At 38.2% G+C, this 22,987-nt stretch overlaps 1 pseudogene; it reads right to left on the minus strand.

Moving 5' to 3' along the window:
* Window positions 1–21,422: 21,422 nt before the first annotated feature.
* On the minus strand, window positions 21,423–21,691 carry LOC132687822 (dynein light chain 1, cytoplasmic pseudogene; annotated as a pseudogene).
* Window positions 21,692–22,987: the final 1,296 nt, after the last annotated feature.

The raw sequence follows: 22,987 nt of genomic DNA on the forward strand, positions 1-22,987 counted from the left end.
ATAACCCCACCCACCCACTTGGAGAGAAGAGAGGGGAGTGGGGTGAGACCCAAATTTGTGAACCTGCACCAGTCATCTGGTTGCAGCCCGGGCTAGCCCTGCAGTGGCATATCTGTTGCGTGACTCCATTATAACTATGCTATGTATTTTTAATGAAGAAATTTAAAATACTATTGTTGCAGTAAAGATTAGTGTCTGCATGGTTTTCCTGTCTCTTGGCTTCTTTTTCGTGCAGAGCACTAATAGATGAAGCAGAACAGGTGGTAATTGCCATTGGCGCGCTGAGACTTGTGAGTAGCATCTGTTTATGTCTCTTTTACCATCAAATGGTTAGCATAACCTTCTCTTCACTGCTTTCCTATGCGGATGATAAAAGTCTATCATGAGTCATTATAAGGTGCTAATTTACGCTCTTTTTCTAACATGATGGAATACGTGAAGAAGAAAGTCCATCTGGTGACTAAATATGACTATAATTTGAGTCAAACAATTAAAAAAGAAGGCATAATACTTCTGAACTTATTACAGAATATTGGATCAAATAGTATGTGCCAAAGATAGCAATTCCATGCTAAAGTAGTTCCATAAATAGATGCATCAATTAGTAACATGTAGTCTAGATTTCAGTTTTGATGCTTAAAAATTATTTGTTTTAGGGGCGCCTGGGTGGCGCAGTCGGTTAAGCGTCCGACTTCAGCCAGGTCACGATCTCGCGGTCTGTGAGTTCGAGCCCCGCGTCAGGCTCTGGGCTGATGGCTCGGAGCCTGGAGCCTGTTTCCGATTCTGTGTCTCCCTCTCTCTGTGCCCCTCCCCCGTTCATGCTCTGTCTCTCTCTGTCCCAAAAATAAATAAAAAACGTTGAAAAAAAAATTAAAAAAAAAATTATTTGTTTTATTTTATTTTATTATTATTATTATTTTTAAATTGTTTTAGACAAAACCAAATTCTTATGGTCTTCATCTTGCTTATAATTTAGTTTTGTTAAGCCCACTTTTTTGAAGCTCACTCTTAAATGTCATGGTGTGTCATAATTGTGCGTGTTGATGGAAGTGCACACTTATTATTTTTATCTTTTTGTTATGGAAAATTTCAGGGGGTCCTGGGTGGCTCAGTCAGTTGAGTGTTCGACTCTCGATTTTGGCTCAGGTCATGATCCCAGGGTTGCGGGATCGAGCCTTGTGTTGGGCTTCTCACTAAGTGTGGAGCCTGCTTAAGATTCTCTCTCTCTCTCCCTCTGCCCCTTTCTCCTGCTTGTGCTCTCTCTCAAAATATAAATAAAATATGGAAAATTTCAAGCATACAGAAAAATAGAGAATTGTATAATGAACTTCCATGTTCCCATCACTCAACTTTAATAGTGACCAACTCATGACTATTCTTTATTTCCTCCCCCCCCCCCCATAGCCTTTCTGAAGCAAATTTCAGACATATCATCTATAAATATTTTAGTATGTATCTCTAGAAGTCAAGGACTCCCTTTCAAAAACATAACTCTAATACCATCATTACAACTCCCTAAAATAAATAATTTCTTAATATCAAATATCCTGTCAGTATTTACATGTTTTTAATCATCCTATAACTTTTTAAATGGTTTGCTTAAATACAGATCCAAAAATATCATTGTGATGTGATTTTTTTTCTTTGAAATGTTTTGGTTGAAGATAGGTTATTTTCCTGCAGTCTTTTCCATAGTCTGGATTTTGCTGATTATAACCCCATGCTGTCATTTTACCCCGTGCTGATTTTCTTTTACGTTAGTTATATATAACTGTGTAATAAATTGCCTCAAAACTTCAACCAATAACTGTGTTACTTCTTGTAACACATACATACTTCTTGTGAGTCAGGAATTCAAGAGTGGTTTGGCTGAGTGGTAATGGCTCAGGTTCTGTCACAAAGTTGCATTATGCTGTAAGCAGAGGCTGCAGTGGTTTATTTATTTTTATTTTTTATTAAAAATTTTTTTTAACGTTTATTTATTATTGAGAGACAGAGAGAAACAGAGCATGAGCAGGGGAGTGGCTTAGAGATGGGGAGACACAGAATCCGAAACAGGCTCCAGGCTCTGAGCTGTCAGCACATAACCCAATGCGGGGCTCGAACTCACAAACCGTGAGATCATGACCCGAGCCGAAGTCAGACACTCAACCAACTGAGCCAATTCACACTAGCGAGGCTCATTTACATAGCTGTTGGCTGTAGGCCTCTTCCTCCTCACATGAATCTTCCTATGGCTGCTCTTTTCAAAACTCTTCACATTTCAATGGGCTTCCCCTGAGCAAGTGATCTTAGGGATGGAGCAGGGTCGATGCCACAATGCCTTTTATGAGGTCTAGCACGTACAGGATAAATGTAAAATCTTTCATTCTTTTTTTGATAATGAATTGATTCTCTAGTAACCCCTTGAAGATGATCACTAAGTTTTCCTTTTTTTAGTATTAATGTAAACATGGATTTTTGATGTGTTCTAATCCATTATAGTTATTATCCTTACTGATATTCAAATTGTCCCATCTGTAGCTAGCATTTCAGTGGTCTTTGATAGCTTTTTTGTTGTTGTTTTCTGTTAATAAGATATTCCAGTTTTATCTTGTACATTTCCTTCTTCAGACCTGGAATCGGCCATTTCTCCAGAGACCTTTGTTTACTCAGAAATGGTATGATATAGACTTTAATACGTTTTATGCACACACACACTCACACACACACGGACAGAATAATCTTGCCATTAGCGGTGTTCCCTTCTACTGGTTTGGTCATTGTTCAGTGAACAGAGATAGCCAAGATGGTGCAGCTGGGTAGATCTGTCAGTTAAGTGTCCGACTTCGGCTCAGCTCACGATCTTGCGGTTTGTGAGTTTGAGCCCCGCGTCAGGCTCTGTGCTGACAGCTCAGAGCCTGGAGTCTGCTTTGGATTCTGTGTCTCCCTCTTTCTCTGCCCCTCTCTCATCTGTGCTCTGTCTCTCTCTCTCTGTCTCTCAAAAATAAATTAAAAAACGTAAAAAAAAATTTAAAAAAAGAAATCAGTATACATTTTGTTCATATTTATAGTTCAAATTCGGGATGACATTTTTCAAACTCGACTTCAATGATCTTACATTTGTGTATTTCCTTTCTTATCATGACCTGAACATCCTACTTCTGAATGACCCTGACAATTACCCATTTGTTTTATATAAGATTCGTACAATAGTCTTGTAATAACAATTTCTCCACTGCTGTCAATAATATTAGTGAAAACAGCTTAAAAATCCTACCCCACCCCAATTATTTTGTTATTTAGGTATATGTCAGGAAGATTGAACAAATTGCTGTGTTTCTAAGTCACTTGAGTATGAAGAATCATGTGTTTTATTTTCATTCTGTCTTGTAGGGATTTTTAAAATGTAATTTTGCTTTATAATTATGGGAAATACTTACATGGTTTAAAGTTAAATCTATGGAGACAGGGGTGGGCACCTGAGTGGCTGAGATGGTTGAGTATCTGATTTGATTTCAGCTCAGGTCATGATCTCACAGTTCACAGGATCAAACCCTGAGTGAGGCTCTGTGCTGACAACGTGGAGCCTGCTTAGGATTTTCTCTCTTCTTCTTTTTGCCCCTCTCCTGCTCATCCTTCCTCTCTCTCTCTCTCTTTTTAAAAATTTATTTATTTATTTTGAGAGAGAGGGAGAGAGAGCAAGAGAGAGAGAGAGAGAGTGAGCAAGGGGCAGAAAGAGAGGGAAAGAGAGAGAATCCCAAGCAGGCTCGGCACCATCAGTGCAGAGCCCTATGTGGGGCTTGAATTCCCAAACCATGAGATCATGACCTGAGCTGAAATCCAGAGTTGGACTCTTAGCTAACTGAGCCACCAGGTGCTCAATCTTTCTCTCTCTTAAAATAAATAAACAAATAAACAAACATTTAAAAAAATAATAAATTTTAATGTACAAAAAAAAGTATATTCAAATAAATCTGGCTTCTATCCCCTTTTCATCCTATTTCCTCCCTCTCCCATAGGAAACCTTTTTATAATTTATAGCTTATTTTCAAATTTGTTTTAAGTGTAAGCATATATTTTCAAAGCCCTTCCTTTGAGAAGCAAAGAATAGTATACACAGCTTTCTGCCTCTTGCTTTTTTCACTTAATATAATCTGGAGATTAATAATAACAGTAATAATAGAGATGGTCCTCATTTCTTTTTACAGCAACTCTGCTGATACACCAAAGTTCATTCAGCCTTTCCCCTACTGATGAACATTGGGATTATTTCTCATTTTGTGCTATTACAAATGATGCTTCGGAGAATAACTTTGTGCTGTTTGTATTTTTACCAGTTTAGTGTTGGAAGATTCCTAGAATTGGGATTGGTGGGTCAAAAGGTAAAGGCATATGTGAGTTTGCTACATATTGCCAATTTCTTCTCCAGAGGCAAATCGTGCATATCATTAAGGTTTGAGGGTGCCAGTAGAGAAAGTTGTCAAACACTTAGCTATTTGGCAATTGTGGGTGAGACATATATGTCCGTATAGCTTTAGTTTGCATTTCTTTAATGAGCAGGATGGAACATCTTTTCATATTGGTGGAAGGAATGGGCCCAATTTTAATGATTTCTCTGTGACTATCTAGTTACCTTCATAGCAGTTATTAGAAAATCCCTCTTTTCCCCACTGACTGAGAAAGTACCATTCATTGACACTACACTTTTTTCCTTTTTCATTGGCCTGTTGTTTTCTACTTATGCGTTGGTACCAAACTTTTTTTTTTTTTTTATTGTTTATGTATTTTTGAGAGAGGGAGAGAGAGCATGAACCAGGTAAGGGAAGACAGAGGGGGGAACAGAAAGGATCAAGACAGCTTCTGCTGTCAGCATGGAGCCTGATATGGGACTTGAAATCACGAACCGCAATATCACGACCTGAGCCAAAGTCTGATGCTTAACTGAGCCACCCAGGTGCGCCACCAAACTTTGAATTATAGAAGATTTATAATATATCTCAATGCCTGGCAAAACCAATTCCTCTTTATTGCTCTTGTCTTTGACAATTTTTGTGGCCATTTTCCCTTGTTTGTTCTTCCACGTTAAATAATCCTGGCTCTAGTATCAAATACCTTACAGTATTTTTATTGGAATTTTGCTAAATCAATTAATTAATTTAGAGAGAACTAACATCTGTATGATGTGACTTCCTATGCAGGAATGTGGTTTGTGTTTCCTGTTGTTCTCATCTACTTTTGTGACTTTCAAAAATATTTTATGGTTTTCATTTATATCTTCTAAGTGGTTTTGGTTTATAAATATGAAAGCTGTTGATTTTGTATCAATTTTATAACCACTGCTTTCCTAATGCCTCTCTGTTTTTAATAATTTTTCCTATCAATTTCCATTGGCTTACTGTTGTTTTGCCAGATATGTGATCATGCCACTTACAAACAGAGATGTTTTTTCCATTGTCATTTTAGTTCTTAAGCCTCAGTTGTTTTCTCCTGTCTATTATATTGGCTAATACTTCCAACCTTTGGAAAGCTTCCCGATTCATGAACACCTTGAGGTGCTGAAAGAGTGGCACACCTGGAGAAGGTATGGAAGTTCTTCGTCCCTTCCCATATACCTTGCCCTATGTACGTCTTCCTTTTGGCTGTTCCTAAGTTTTATCCATTATAATAAATGAATAATAATAAAGTGCTTTCCTGAGTTCTGTGAGCCATTCCAGCAAATTATTGAACCCCAGGAGAGGGTTGTGAGAATCTCCAATTTATAGCCAGTTGGCAGGCCCAGATAAGGCTGAAGCAGAGGCAGTCTTGTCTGGGATCTGACATTAACTCTAGGTAAAATTTGTCAGAATTGAATTAAGTTACAGAACACCCAGCTGGTATCAGAGAATTGGTCAGTGTGGGGAAAAACGGTACACATTTGTGTCAGAAGTCAAGTATTGAGAGTGGTAAAAAGAAAAAGCAGAAGTATTGCCGGTAACACAGTAGAGGGAAATGTTTTGTTTGGTTTTCCCCACTAGTGTTGACTGTCCTAGATCTATCTTCCCAGGTGTGTGGAATGCCATCTCAGTATAGAGACTAAAGGTGTTTAAAATTTTTTTTTATAGTTTTTAGTCTTTTCTCAATTCCATTTTGTTGGGTTGCCTTCTTCAGTGGCTCCCATTGCATGTATTTTGGATCTACTTTGTCTGCCTTCTACATCCTTCACTTCTCTCCAGTTATACTTTTTGTTTCCTTCTGAATTAAGGGTTTTTTTCCCCCCTCCTTTTCATGTTTTATTTCTCTTAAAGTATTTTTTGTAATGTTTATTTATTTTTGAGAGAGAGAAAGAGAGACAGACAGACAGAGTGCAAGCGGGGGGTGGGTGGGCAGAGAGAGAGGGAGACATAGAATCTGAGGCAGGCTCCAGGTTCTGAGCTGTCAGCACAGAGCCTGACACAGGGCTCGAACCCACGAACTGTGAGATCATGACCTGAGCCGAATTTGGACGCTTAACTGACTGAGCCATCCAGGCGCCCCTCCTAAAGTGTTATTGATTGTGTACATTTACTGTTGTGTTCCTTCTTGTTTGTTTGTTTTGTTACAGAACCATTACATACAACTTATACACAAGCCAGGATGGTGTGGAGGGTAGGAGAGAAGGGAGGGGGCCACAAAGGTAAGAGGGGCAGAACGGCACAATCCTTTTCTTGTTTGGTCTTAACTTCTGAAATGGTGTTTTTATTTTCTTATAAATTATTTTCTTTTTCTTTTTAAAATTTTTTAACGTTTTTATTTATTTTTGAGAGACAGATAGAGATAGAGTGCAAGTGGGAGATGGGCAGAGAGAGGGAGACACAGAATCGGAAGCAGGCTCCAGGCTCTGAGCTGTCAGCACAGAGCCCAACGTGGGGTTTGAACTCACAAACCTTGAAATCATGACCTGAGCCAAAGTTGGACGCTTAAATGACTGAGCCACCCAGGCACCCCTTATAAATTATTTTCTAAATTGTTTCTTCTCTCTTGTCAAATATCTAATCTTTTCATTTGAGTTTTTCTAGTTCTGATTTAAGTTGTTCTTCAATTCTCTATCATCATCTTAATTTCTTTTAGCTCATTTTGAAATATGAGGTGATAGTTCTCTTCTGCTTTGGGGTACATTTCTCTGGCTTTTTAAAAATTATCTGTGGGGATTCTATTCTTATATTTTTCTTATATTCTTATTCTTATATCTACTTTTTATGAGATATGCTCTTTTCTGTTGCTTTTTGTGTTAAATGTATATTTTCTAGTATACTATTTTAATTCCTTTGTTATTCCTTTTACCATATATTTTTGAATTATTTTCTTAGTGGTTGCCTTACAGATTATAGTTAACATAATAATTTATTATAACCTCACTCAGTTTAATACCAGTATAATTTCATATTATACAAAAACTTTGTTGTCCTATGTAACTCCATTTATCCCTCCTTTGGGCTGTTATTGTCATACAGATTAGATCTTATACATTGTGTGCTTCTCATTGTAGATATGTAACTAATGTTTTATTCAGTTGTTTTTAAATCAAATAGGAGAAAAATATAATTACAACCAAAAAAATGCACTTATATCTTTTATATTTACCTATGTACTTTACCAGTGCTCTGTATTTCTTTGTGTGGATTCATTTCAGTCTGAAAGATTCCCTTTAGTATTTCTTGTGGGGAAAATCTTCTAGCACAAATTTCTCTCAGTTTTTGTTTGCTTGGGATGCTTTAATTTCTCCTTCATTTTTGAAGGATACTTTTGCTAGATATAGAATTCTTGGTTTGCAATTTGAAAAAATCATTCCCCTATCTTCTGGTTCCTTGGTTTCTGATGAGAAATCAGCTGTTAATACTATTTAGGATCCCTTGTATATGATGAGTCTGTTCTCTTGCTGTTTTCAAGATTATCTCTTTGTTTTTATCTTTGATTATGATGTGTCCAGGTATGGATCTTTTTGAGATTATCTTATTTGAAGTTTGTTGAGCTTCTTGGATGTATAGATTAATGTTTGTGTGTGTGTGTGTGTTTGTTTTGTTTGTTTGTTTTTATTAAATTGGGAAGGTTTTGGTCACTATTTCTTCAAATATCCTTTCTGCCCCTTTTCTCTTTCCTCTTTTTCTAGGGCTCCTATTATGCATGTTATAGGCTGAATTGTGTTCTCCTGAAATTCATATGTTGAAGTTCTAACTCCTAGTACCTCAGAATGTGACCTTATTGGGAATAGGGTTTTGGCAGATGTAATTAGTTAAGGCAGTAGGGTGGGTCCTAATCCAATAAATGACTAGAATCCTTATAAAAAGGGGTCATAAGGACATAGACATGCGTAGAGGGATGGTGATGTGAAGAGATCTAGAGAGAACATGATGTGAAGAGACATAGAGAGAACATAGCCATCTATGAGCCAAAGGAGAGAGGCCTGGAATAGAGCCTTCCCTCACTGCCCTCAAAAGGAACAAACCCTACTTATACCTTGATCTCAGACTTGTAGCCTCCCGAACTGCAAGACCATACATATCTGTTGTCTAAGCCACTCATTTGTGGTACTTTATTACAGAAGCAAACTGATATAACATGGGTATTGATGTGCTTAATGGTGTCCTAGTGACCCTGAGGCTCGGGTTTTGTTTTGTCTTGTTTTATTTTGTTTTTGGTGATTCATTGTAGTGCCTGTTCAAATCTGCTCTTGAACCCTTTTAATGAATTTTTCATTTCATCGTTATACTTTTCAATTCAGGATTTCTTTTTGGTTCTTTTTTAGATATCTTTCTCTTTATGATATTCCTTTTTGGTGAGACAGTTTTCATACTTTCCTTTAATTTTTTTTTGTTGTTGTTGTTTTGAAGATGTTTAATCATGATTAAATGTTTAGCACAGTTTCTGGCACATAGTCATTATTCAACATGTAGTTGACATTTTTATTTCTTATCTTGGTTTTCGACAATTTCAGTCATTTTCCTTTTTGAAGACTGTAACTCGTGAAGATGATTTTTTTTTTAGCTTAACTTGTTTTATTTTTTATTTTTTTAAATTTACATCCAAATTAGTTAGCATATAGTGCAACAATGATTTCAGGAGTAGATTCCTTGCCCCTTACCCATTTAGCCATCACCCCTCCCACAACCCCTCCCATAACCCTCAGTTCTCCATATTTATGAGTCTCTTCTGTTTTGTCACCCTTCCTGTTTTTATATTATTTTTGTTTCCCTTCCCGTATGTTCATCTGTTTTGTCTCTTAAAGTCCTCATATGAGTGAAGTCATATGATATTTGTCTTTCTCTGACTGACTAATTTCACTTAGCATAATACCCTCCAGTTCCATCCACATAGTTGCAAATGGCAAGATTTCATTCTTTTTGATTGCCGAGTAATACTCCATTATATATATATATATATATATATATATATATATATATATATATATATATATATACACACACCACATCTTCTTTATCCATTCATCCATTGATAGACATTTGGGTTCTTTCCATACTTTGGCTATTGTTGATAGTGCTGCTATAAGTATTGGGGTGCATGTGCCCCCTCGAAACAGGACACCTGCATCCATTGGATAAATGCCTAGTAGTGCAATTGCTGGGTCCTGGGTAGTTCTATTTTTAGTTTTTTGAGGAACCTCCATACTGGTTTCCAGAGTGGCTGCACCAGCTTGCATTCCCATCCTTTAATTTTTTACCCATGGTTTCTTTTAGTTCTTTGACCACATTTAAAATAATTATTTAAAAGTTTTATCTAATAAATCCAACATCTGGCTTTTTTGGGATAGTTTCTATCGATTGCTTTTTTTTTTTTTTTTTTCTGTGTTAGGCTAATCCATCCTTCCAGCTTTTGGTTAATCTCTGCAGTTTTGAAAAAGTTGATTCTACTTTTGTTAGTTCTCTCCTTGCTTTTATGAAAGAGAGAATCCATACTCCCAAGAATACCACTGATTCCTAATTAAAGAAGTGGCAACATATGCCTGAATGGTGTCATAATAGCTATGGATCAGTGACTTTTGTGTCCCTCTGATTTTCCTCCTTTTTAAGTGGTAATTATCTTACCCCTTGGTAACCATTGTATATTGGGTTTATGAGTGTCAGGTAAGTTGTCTCTTTAGTTCACAAGACTTCAGACCCAGAGGCACCAAACTCAAGTTGCTGAACTTGAGGAACTGTCTCAATCTATAACTGACCTTCATGCCTGAGCCTGATGACATACTTGTCCTTATGCCTGAGCCTGTTGTCATAATAGACAAGTCTTTGGGGGGCCTTGGAAAAGGAGGAGTATAATTTGCATGTGAGAGGAGTAAAAATAATTTTTGGTCACAGGGTGAACTCAAAATTCTTAGGCATTCCTTCCATCAAAAAGAGGAGCCTTAAATATGAATTGGCCTTAGTGATTTGTTTCTAACCAACAGAATGTGTTAGAAATGATAACAAGAGACTAGGTCATAAGGCATTATAACAGCTTTTGTCCTGTGTGCCTATGCTCTCTCTCATTCTCCTTCCTCTTAGTCTTGGAACCTAGCCCCATATTGTGAGGAAGACAAATCCACATATAGAGGGCCACATGAAGCTGTTCAGAAAAATTTCAGCCAATAGCCAATATCAATAACTAGACATAAAGGTTAATAACTCTTCAGATGATTCTAACCTTCAACTTTTGAGCTACCCCAGCAGACACCCAGTGGAATAGATTTAAGCTAGCCCCCTCAGTCTACCCATATTGCAGATTTATGAGCAAAATAAATGCTGTCATTGTTTCAGTCCATTAAGTTGGGGTAAATTTTTTAAGGCATACTTTTAAAAAAATTTATTTATTCTTTTTGAGAGAGAGAGAGAGAGAGAGAGAGAGAGAGGGAGAGTGCGTATGAGCAGGGGAGGGGTAGAGAGAAAGGGAGATGGACAATCTTAAGTAGGCTCTGTGCTGTCAGCATGGAGCCCTATGTGGGGCTCAACTCCACCAACTGTGAGATCATGATGGGAGCTGAAACCAAGAGTCAGCTGCTAAACTGGCTGAACCACCCACGCACCCCTAAATTGGGGTAATTTTTAAAGTAACAATACCTAACACCAAGTTAACCCAACTCAACCCAGAGTCAACATTGTATTATTTATACTCCCACCCATTTTCCCAACTAGTTTGAAGCAGATTCCAGACTTCATTACTTTCATCTTTGTAATATAGATATACGCAAGTGCTCTTTTTAAACAATGTAAGCACAATATTATCACATCTAACAATTCCTTAATATTGTCAAATACCCAATTAGTGTTCAACTTTCCCTCGTCTCACAGATTTTTTAACAACGTATTTGTTTGTATCAATATCCAATTAAATTCCATATATTGCAATCAGTTAATGTGTCTTTGAATCTGTCTTTAAAAAAAAAGGTTTTTTTAGCATTTATTTTTTGAGAGACAGAGAGAAACAGAGCACAAGTGGGAGAGGGGCAGAGAGAGAGGGAGTCACAGATTCTGAAGCAGGCTCCAGGCTCTGAGCTATCAGCACAGAGCCCGACATGGAGCTTGAACTCACTAACCATGAGATCATGACCTGAGCTGAAGGTGGACGCTTAACCAACTGAGCCTCCCAAGTGCTCCTCTTTTAATCTCTTTTAAAAAGTCTCTAGGTCTTGGGATGCCTGGGTGGCTCAACTGGTTAAGCCTCCTACTCTTGATTTCAGCTCAGGTCATGATCTCATGGTTCATGAGTTTAAGCCCCACAACAGGCTCTGCACTGACAGTATGTGACCTGCTTGGGATTCTCTTTCTCCTCTTTCTCTGGCCCTCCCCCCACTTGCATGGTCTCTCTCAAAATAAATAAATAAAAATTTGTAAAATATCTACAGGTCTTCCTTTTTGAAGGGCCTACTTTATGCATCTTTAGAAAGTTGGTAAAGGAAGATAGAATTAAATTAGTAGGAAAGAGATATGCATGTGCACAGAAAATGAAACAAAGTATAATGTGGTAGGAGTTAAATGAATAAAGTGTTGGGAGGTTTGAGAAAAAGAAGACTATACCTCAACTATCTTCCCCATAGTAGCTATTGTGTTTAGAGAGGTCTATGCAGGATGGAAAACAGACAAAAATAAAGAAAGGAAACCTCCCACAGATTCCAAAGGAGTTCACAGATGTCAAATCTATGAGCTAAAGTGTAATATATCTTTTTTTTGTGATGATTTCCCTTAAAACCACTTTGCTTGAGATTATTGATCCTTGCAGCCAGTTTGAGCTTTCTTTCTCACAGCCTTTAGCTATTCATCTACAAAAGCTGCTAAAATAATTTGCATCACAAACTCTCCAAATTACTGAGGAGCCCTTTAAAATTGAGATTTTACTCTAGGAGAAATGGGTGTGAGTCATTTTACTATAACAAGAGTAACCATAAATATTTTCAATGTGATTCAGACAAAGAAGGGGAAATCTCAGCACAGGGAAATTTTTGCCCATTCAACTTTGGTGGTGTGGTTTGTTGGGCAGTACAAGATCAGAATTAAGCTCTATTGTTTCTGTTTGCAAAAAATGCAAATAATACAGGTGTTAACAATCATTTGACTATCTCTCCAAGATATTTATAAATCTAAAAAAGATGCTTTTAATGGGTTCAGGGGGCAGTTTATTCATATTGTCCTATTTTCAATCCCCTAAAGATCCACTGCAAGAAATAAGGGGTATTTATGACCTGTGACTAATACCTAGTAATCATGATGGACAATGACTTTTGTCATTTAAGAGCTACTTGAGGAAGGAGAAAGACCTTCAGTGATCAGTAGGGCATTTTAAAAATCTAATAAACTGCTATTACTGCTTCAGTAATAAAAATGTAATGGCTTGTTAGACATAAAAGTTGCATTAAATTTATTTAAAGACAATTTTGGGGTCAGAATGGGAGATTTACACATGCAATTATCCTGTTGATCAAGGTGAAAATGAATAATCTGCTTTTAGTATAAAATATAAGAGGGCATGCTTATTTTGTTCTTTTTGTATGTTGTGAACCTTAGAAAGATTTAGATATTGGTGGTGGTGCAATTTCAGAGCAATTATTATTACTTTTTAAATAAAGTTCATTTATTTATTTTGAGAGAGAGCGAGAGAGAGTAGGAGAGGGGCAGAGAGAGAGAGGGAGAGAGAGAATCCCAAGCAGGCTCTGTACAGTCAGCTCAGAGCCCATGGCAGGCTCAGTCTCACCAACCATGAGATTCTGACTGGAGCCAAAATCAAGAGTCAGATGCTTAACTGACTTAGCCACCTAGGTGTCCCCAGAGCAATTATTGTACGGTGATAGCTTTTCTGTCCATATTATTCAATTATGGTGTCTTTGGAGGGGTTTTGAGGGGGAAGCCCTCAAACGTGGGTGCAGAACCCTGGAGAGTGCTGGGCATCAAATTACCATTTCTGGTTGAGCTTAGATAATAGCATATAGAGGGGTGATTTGAATAGTCAGAACTTCTTTCTAGGATCTTTTGAGTACAAACATGAATAGATATAGGATCTGGAGCAGTCCACACACTTGCTGACTGGCACCTTAATTCCACCTAAAAGGTGGAATTTAGGGGTTCCTGGGTAGCTCAGTTGGTTAAGCATCTGACTCTTGGTTTCAGCTCAGGTCATGATTTCACAGTTTGTGAGTTCAAGCCCCACATAGGGCCTGTGCTGACAGCTCAGAGCCTGCCTGGGATTCTCTCTCTCCCTCTCTCTCTGCCCCTCCCCTGCTCGCTCACTCTCTATCTCAAACTAAATAAACTTAAAAAAAAAAAAGGGCAGAATTTGGCTGACCTATTAACTTATTCTGTCTTCTAATGTTATATCTGCCATCCAAAAGAAATTGAAATTACCTAGTTGCTATTTTATTCTTTATATATTATTCGATATAAATAACTTTCATATTATGTATTGCTTTATAACAAATTACCACAAATTTAGTGCCTGAAAACAACACATATTTATTATCTCACAGCTTCTGTGCATGTGGAGTCTGGGCATGATTAGTTAGGTCCTTTGCTTTTAGGGCCTCTCATCAGTTTGCCATCAAGGTGTTAGCCAAGACTAGGTTCTCATCTGAGAGCTTGATTGGAAAAGGATCTGCTTCCAAAATAACATGGTTCCTGGCAAGGTTTAGTTCCTTGCACCCTATTGGACTGAGGGCCCAGTTTCTCATTGGCTGTTGGCCAAGAAGCCACCTTAAATCTTACTTAGCTCTTGGCCAGAGACCATTGAGTTCCTATCCACATGGGTGTCCCTGACATGGCTGCTTGCTTAATCATGTGCAAGGTAAGAAGGCAATAGAGTCTTGCTAGCAAGAAAAAAGTCACTATTATGAAACTTAATCATGAGAGCAACAACTTTTGCCATCTCTTATTGTTTAGAAGCAAATCACAGTTCCTATCCACACTAAATGGGAGGGGATTACACAAGGTGTGGATACCAGGAGTGAAGACACCTGGGGGCTATTTTAGAGTCTGTCTGACACAATATTATTTTATTATTATTAAAATATATGTTCTTTTAGAAAATGTAAGCAGTATGGGTAAGTTTTAAAAAAAAAAAAAAACCTCTGCAATCCCACTCTCCAAAGCCACTAATATTTCAGCACATACTCTTCCAGTCTTTTTTCTATTTCATATATTATTAAAATTAACAAAAATGTGGTCATAATTTTATGTACTCTTGTATGGTCTATCTTATTTAATTCCTTCAACATTCTTGCAAGCTAGTAAATAATCTTCTATACCATTTTAAATGGCCGTGTAAATTTATGCTATGATTAGACCATGGTTTATTTAACCCAGAGGTTGGCAAACTTTTTATATGAAGGGAAAGATAGTAAATATTTTAGCCTTTGGGGGCCATACAGTCGGTTGCATTTACCCAACTGCTCTTATAGTACAAAACCAGCCATAACAAACATGTCAATAAATGTAGGTATGGCTGCATTTCAGTAAAACTTTATTTATGGACACTAAAATTTAAATTTCCTTTAATTTTGTATGTTATGAAATATTATTCTTTCAATTTATTTCAGTCATTAAAAAATGTTGAAATTATTCTTAGCTTGTGGGTTAGATTTGGTCTGTGGGTCATAGTTTGATTTATCCTATTATTTCTAGGTAGATATTCAAATAGTTCCATATTGTTAGTATTGTTATTAATGCTGAGATTAACATCTTGGTAGCTAAACTTATGTGCCTATTTATGATTACTTACCGAGAACAAATTCTTAAAAGTATAATTATTGGGCCAAAAGTTATACATGTAAAACTTTATACGTGTTAGTAAATTACCTTCCACAAAGGTGGAGTCAAGTTTATACACTTACCAAAGGATATGGATGTGCTTATTTTTCTGTGTGCTTTCCGTTTTGTATCTTAAAGTCCTCATATGAGCAAAGTCATATGATATTTGTCTTTTTCTGACTAATTTCGCTTAGCATAATACCCTCTAGTTCCATCCATGTAGTTGCAAATGGCAAGATTTCATTCTTTTTGATTGCCGAGTAATACTCCATTGTATGTGTGTGTGTATATATACATATATATACACCATATATATGTATATATACACCATATATATATATATATATATATATATATATATATATACATCATATATATATATATATATATGCCACATCTTCACATCTTCTTTATCCATTCATCCATGTCCATCGATGGACATTTGGGCTCTTTCCATACTTTGGCTATTGTTGATAGGGTTGCTATAAACATTGGGGTGCATGTGCCCCTTTGAAACAGCATACCTGTATCCCTTGGATAAATACCTAGCAGTGCAATTGCTGGGTTGTAGGGTAGTTCTATTTTTAATTTTTTGAGAAACCTCCATACTGTTTTCCAGAGTGGCTGCACCAGTTTGCACTCCCATTCTGTGTGCTTTCTGACACTGGGTATTATCTTTTTAGGAATCTCTATAAAGTGGTAGGTTAAAAACTGTCAAAGATTTCTCTTTTGAAAAATAGTTTATATCTTATTTTAAATTAACATTTAAAAATTTTATTTCAGATCTGTGATTTCTTTCCAACGATACATCTAGGTGTCTTAAGATAACTTGCCCAGCTGAAATGACATGCAAATATAGTAAGGCTGAGAGCCACTTGACTATTAAGAATCAGTAATATTGTGCTAATGCCTGTTACAGGAGATTACTGGTAAAGCCTCTGCCTATTTGGGCCACTGGCATTAAATAGCCATTGGCAGAAAAAATAAGTTGGCAATATAGGCAATATAGATATTTTATAGTATTTAAGGTATAGAATTGATTACACTCAATGCTAATGACTTTGGCCATTCTGAGAAATGAACAACATGAAAAATTAAAAACTTTAATGTATGCTCCTATCTATATTTATATTCATCTTGTGTCTATTAGGGTTTGATTCTGTTTTCTTCTTCAAACTCAGATATGATCATGTCACTCCTGTTATTAAAATCTTTTCTGATTCCTTGCTTGCTTTCTGAAATCAGACTCCTTAGCATGCTATTCAAGATTCAATAAGATCTGTCCTTATCTTTTTAATCTCATATAAGCTGATGTCCCATAGGAAATAATGACAAAACAATAATAGCAAGTAGTATTTATTAAGTCTTAAACTACCAGATATTAGGGTCAGTGCTTTGGGGTAGGTATTATTATTCTTACTATTTTAAAGATGGGAAAATAGGTTTAGAGAATGTAAATGGCTTGCCCAATATCAAATAGTAAGCAATTTCTACCTTCCTGTACTCAATACCCTAAAAAATTGATTTATGCTTTGCTAGCATAAGGTCTTCAGTTGACTGCTTTATCTAGCCAAGTTTTCTCCCCTCTGACCTGGAGGGGCTTTAAGAGTTCCAGTTGCTCCAGCATTCTGTTTATTTCAAACAACAGTAATGTAGATGAACTTTGGAGTAATCTGTTAATTCCCCTCTTCTGGACACTGGAGCATATTAGAATACCCAAGAAGGGAAATAAAGCTCCCTTTTTAGATAGTAAAATTCTTAAAAAATTTTTTTTTAACATTTATTGATTTTTGAGAGTGAGAAGGACAGTGTGAGCGGGAGAGAGGCAGAGAGAGAGTGAGACACAGAATCTGAAGCAGGCTCCAGGCTCTGAGTTGTCAGCACAGAGCCCGATGTGGGGCTCAAACTCAAGAACCATGAGATCATGACCTGAGCTGAAGTCAGACACTCAACTGACTGAGCCACCCAGGTGTCCCTGGATAATAAAATTCTTGAGCAGCTAGCTTTGAGTTGATGATCTATAGCAGTGTGTATATTTTATTTTTATACTCTATGGGAAAATATAGCAATAATAATTCAGGGCAAAAGGGACAGTAATAGATTGTCAACTGTTACCTTTAATGAAATGAAAGTCTCATTGGAAAATGATGGGAAATTAATGACTTAAGCAATAAGCCAAAATCACTACACCTTGTACCAAAGAAATGGCAGGAACGTCTCCCTTCTCAATAACTTTTCTCCCTCTGGCTTACAGGAAATGATTTGGAAGCTGAGAAAATTCCTGTTTACTAGGGAGAATAATGTTGCTATACCAAGTGCTGGGAGTCCTGAGTCCCAGCTGTTGTATATGAACTAACTTTGAGCTCTCTTGAAGCTTCCAGTGCAGTATACGGTAAAGGGTTGCCAGTGTGGCAGTGTCTGCATCAAAAATCTATTCTAAGCTCACAAACTTGGGAGTCCTTATTAGAAGGCCATAATTTAAATACCTGGTACTGCATTGCTGGTTTCTGACTCCCCTTCTCACCAGGCAAAGGACATTCCCTTAAAAGGAATCACCTACAAGGCTGTACCACTTTATTCATTTTCTCATACTGGAGTCTACCCAGGATGTACATCAATAGGCTCATATGTGAACAGTGTCTGAAATTCCACTTACCACTTAGTTCAGGAAAACCTAGTAAAGCAATTATGATAGTGGTTATTTTTTCGCCAACAAAACTATGCAAAAGTGTATGATTCATTTATTATTCTTTCTCACTAAACATGTGGAATCAAAAAAAAATGTGTCTCAAGTTTTGCCTAATCTCTTTTTTCCTCTCTTTTCCTTGCATTTATTGAGAAAAAAGTACAGTTGTCAGGTTTGTGACTTTCTTAGTTCCCTCTACAGCTAAAACTACTGATACCCTGTACAAAGAAAGACACATAAACAAGAGGTTTTCCCAGATGTGTTTTTCCCCCCTCTGGCCTATGGGGCCAATGACATCTTGGATCTCATTTGGTTCTGTTGGCTTGCACTTGGATGCTTGATCTCCACCCTTAGCCTCTTGGATGATGAGACAGATGAATGGTCTGACTGGGTTTTGGTTTGGCTTCTTCCCAAGATGCTGACTTCCATCCAGCCTATGGGTAAGTGATAGATCTTCCTCTGTCCAGGCTCCTGGATTCTCTCACCTGGCTCAAACCTCAGTCCTTTGGGCCTCCACTTGCCTGGAAAGAGGACACTGAATTCAAAGCAATATTAAAGGTAATGAGGGCAGAAGTGATTGAGAGAGATATTAAGAATTAAGAGGCCAAGTTTCTTGCTCTCCAGAAGATAGTCAGGAAAGATAGAAGAGAGGCACACTTGAAACATAATTTATAATTCAGATAATATGATTCATAGGACATTATAGGATAGCTGTGAAGATTGTTCAGTAAATATTTACTGTGTATCACTTCCATGGTACTTAAAAATAATTGTGCAGTACCATAAATTATTATTGGGTGTAGTTGGGACAGAATGTATTTGGTTTATTCCAACATTGGGTTAGCAAATATTGTATGAGGTACACTTATTTTAGTGACATTTACTAGAGTACGCTTAATTCTAAAGTCATACTTAATTTTTTTAATAAAATTTTTTTTAACGTTTATTCATTTTTTGATAGAGAGAGACAGAGCATGAGTGGGGCAGAGAGGGAGGGAGACACAGAATCCAAAGCAGGCTCCAGGCTCTGAACTGACAGCACAGAGCCCGATGTTGGGCTTGAATTCACGGACCGTGAGATCATGACCTGAGCTGAAGTCAGATGCCCAACCGACCGAGCCGCCCAGGCGCCCCAGTCATACTCATTTTTTTATATTTAGTTTTGTAATTTAATGCTTCAATATACCCTCGGTATACCCGATATACCTAACTGAAAAAGCTCAAATTAACCATTTGGGGTGTTTTTGTTTGTTTTATTAGTTAGACAATAAATTACATAATACTGAATATGCTTTAATCTTGAGTGATTCAGAAGGCACATTGTGAGCTTGCGTAGCCTCAGGGCAGATCAAATGAAATTATTAACATATTAGAATATAGGTGCATTACCCAGCTACACGTGGGTTTTTAGTAAATATGGTACTGGATCCTGACATCATTATTATACCATATGTTAACTAACTTGGATTTAAGTAAAATTAAAGAATTAAAATAAATACATGGTATTGGATAGGCTAGGAAGCAAAAGTACCTGGTCAATTAACAGAATGCTGAGTTAATCCAAAGTTTATCTTTATTTGGGAGTGGAAAGCATATGAGCTACAACAATTAGGGAAAAGTACAACTTGTATTAAACACTTGTATTTAATCCAAATGTATTGAATGTAAGCTATATATAAAGCACCTGGTCCTGCTGACAAGGTACACAGTAGGCCCTTCCAAGGACCTGGAGAGTAGTAACTGTTCATCAGGAGTTTTGAATATGTTAAAGAAATAAGACAGAGACCCAAGGCAGCAGGATATAAGAGCTAAAGTGTGAGGGTGGTGGAGGAAGCACCTGCACTGTGAATTGGAGAGGTGAAGACAGAATTATGTTCAGGGACTCAAGTGTGCCATTTGTTTCTCAAGTTTATAGCCATTTTGGAAAGCAGCACACGCAGCACTTGAGTTTTCTGGAGCCTCAGTCATTAAAAGTTTTGTGTAGAGGATGGGGTGTTGGAAAGCTTGGGAACCCAAGGTGAGGGGAGGGAGGTGGAAGACGTCCATGGGTTTGCTCTCTCCTGCCCACACAGCAAGCTCAGACTTCAGAGTCAGAGGGGCCCAGATTCTAGTTCTGCCTCCACTGCTCTCTCACCATGGGTCCTCAGGAAGGTTATCTTCTAGTTGTGAACTGGCAACACTAAGGAACCTGCCCGACTGCTGCCACTTCATACCAGAGCTGCAGTCTGGGTCCTGCTGGGTTCATGAAAGTAAGCCAGAAAACATTTGAGCCGCAGCACTACCCACCTCCCATTTCTTTCCACTGATATGGGTAAGTGAGAGGTAAATGAAGACAAAAGCAACATAGAAGGCAGTCCTGGGAGTTGGTAGCTTGCTTTTCGGGGATGTTTTATCCAAGCTCCCATTACACTCCCTGGGCTCTGTCTGGACAAGGCAAGGGGAACAGGGTCCTCATTCCATTTGGTGTATCACATTTGTCAGTGCCTAAGAACTGTTTCCCTACCCCACCCGCCTCCTAACGGAGTCCAGAGTTATTCCCATCCTACAAACACACCACAGAAAGAGATAGAATATTCACCTCCCATCTGTACTTTCAATAAAACTAACCAACTTCAGGCCCACATGGCTGATCAAGGCCACCTGGGTCATTCCCCTAAAAATTTCAATTTAAATATTTTGCTGGTACAACCCAGCCATGTACTAGTACAGTATTTGCTGATGCCAATAAATTATTTTGGATATTTTATACCTTCTCCCCCCCCAAGGTATTAGTATAAAATATATTGTGCTTTCATAAACAAGGTGTTGTTCTCTTGTGAAACCACTTCAAAGTGTTTTAAAATATATGTACGTTGAAGGCACTTGAATGTTTTTTCCCCAGAGAAATGTCTTTGTAAAAGTGGGGTGTATGTAACATGTGTTTGCATCTGCTCCGCAGGTAAATAGGGTGCCAGGGTTTGCAAAGACATGTGTTGGGGAAAGCAGTCTCATGCATGCTGTCTTTTGTCACCCACTTGGTCACATACAAATGGGCCTTGGGCTTAGACTACTTCTTTTGTTCTTTTTTTCTCTCACTTTTCCAACAGATTTATTTATTCATTTATTTGAAGGGAATGGATTTTGAGGAGAAAAAAACATGGTGATCCCTAAGGCAAGGCTGATCAAGGTGATCAAGTTGATCCTTAAGGCAAGGCTGAAGATATCAGTCTCTGGTATCTAGAATTCAGGCTGTAGTCCTTGTTTTTGGATGGGTCACTGAGTGTGTGACACAGTCCATGCTTTTAACTAGATTTTTTTGTAAAGTTTACTTATTTATTTTGAGAGAGAGAGAGAGAGAGAGAGAGAGAGCAAGCAGGGGAGGGACAGAGAGAGAGAGAGAGAGAGAAATCGAAGCTGGCTCCACAATGTCAACACGGAGCCCGATGTGGGGCTCGAACTCACAATCATGTAAGATCATGACCTGAGCCAAAATCAAGAGTCAGACACTTAACTGACTGAGCCACCCAGGCGCCCTGCTTTTAACTGGATTTGCACAGAAGAATGGATGCTTGGCCCAGGTAGAACAGATGAAGTATTTGGTTTCACGTGTCACAGTACTACCCAAGTTCCTCCCCAGGATGTAGTGCCCCATGGGGTTGTACTTCTTGTCAAGCTCCCTCTTAATTTGGGCTGCAATGTCCTCCTCCATGTTCTATTTCTCCAACAGCTGAGTGGAACACTCTACCGAGTCCTGTTGCATGTCCTTTGACATATCGGCGATTTTGATCATGGCCTTCTGGTGGCACATGGTTATTGGAGAGCAGGGGGTGGCCAACTGCAATTGTCTCCTGGAGGAGGGGCCAGTGACTCTCAGACCCAGTGGGAGCTACTGTTGCTACCAAAGCCATGCTACATATACTAAGAGGTAAGGATCCCAAACAACCTATGCCGGCCTTGTTACCTTGTGTGGGAATCTCTCTCTTTGTCATGCTTAATGAATGTTCTTTAGTCTCTGCTTGAAGAGTGTGGATCATATACCACATGGCCAACTTCACTGTCATATTGTAACTGAACTAACCTGAGTTGGCTCCTTGGTGACTTATAGATAAAGATTATACCAGGTAGAGGCATCACACAAAGAAAGCTTCATTTACAGCAAGTAGGAGATCATGGGGAATAACTTCCAAAGCCGTGTCTCCCCAGGTAGGGGTCAGTGGGTTTCTTTTATTTAGGGTTAGGATGAGTATTCAGAGAGGGGAACTTTGTCATTGCATGTAGAGATGGGTATAAGGTTATGCATGTGTATTTAGGAAACATACTTATATGTGTACTGGATGTTATGTTAATGAGGTTTGTGCTCTTCCTTGAGCAGAGACTTTTGATAGAAGTAACTGTTAGGCGAGGGGAAGGAGTTATGGGCATGCTTCAAGAACGGGTATAAACTGGTTGGGGTCTTGGGCCTCTTATCTCAGGTGAAGAATGCAGGACCTTGCTTACTTTGGAAACAGCACTGAGAGTTTGTCCCACTGATTTCTTGTCCCTGATATGTTTAGGCTGTTTCCTGGCCTGGTAGAGACAGTTATCTTTTGCATTCCCTTTCTTCCCTTAAATCATTAACTACTGAGGCATTTGTGTTTCTCTGTAACTCTGACATCTCCTAGGAAGTTCTACAAGAAGTGTGTTTGGGCAAGTAGAGCCGGAGACATAGGCCATACATCAGGAAAAATAGCTGGGGCCTAAAATGACTTCTCTTGTGTCCCAAAGCTGGAGACCATCTAACTCTCTCTGCTTACAGTATCTATCCTCTGTGGGGAGGAGACAGGGTCTTCCCACTGTGCACAAGAGTGTGTACAAAGGCAGATTGTGTTATGCTGGTCTCTGGGAGAGACCTGGGAGAGACCTGCTGGCCATGGGGAACTGATGTCCACTATTGTAGCTGATCTTGTGGTATCTCTTCCCTATGTAAATAAAGCACTCTTCCATCCCATGCTTGACTGCCTCGTGTTCTTCTTGGTGACTGTGTTACTACGATACAGTGAGCAGAAGCTTTAGAGTCCTCCCCTGGGACTGGTAACCATGGCACAATTATCTGCTGGGCAATCTT

Source organism: Panthera onca, chromosome A3, assembly GCF_046562875.1.
Source record: "Panthera onca isolate mPanOnc1 chromosome A3, mPanOnc1 haplotype 2, whole genome shotgun sequence".
In the NCBI taxonomy this organism is placed as follows: domain Eukaryota; kingdom Metazoa; phylum Chordata; class Mammalia; order Carnivora; family Felidae; genus Panthera; species Panthera onca.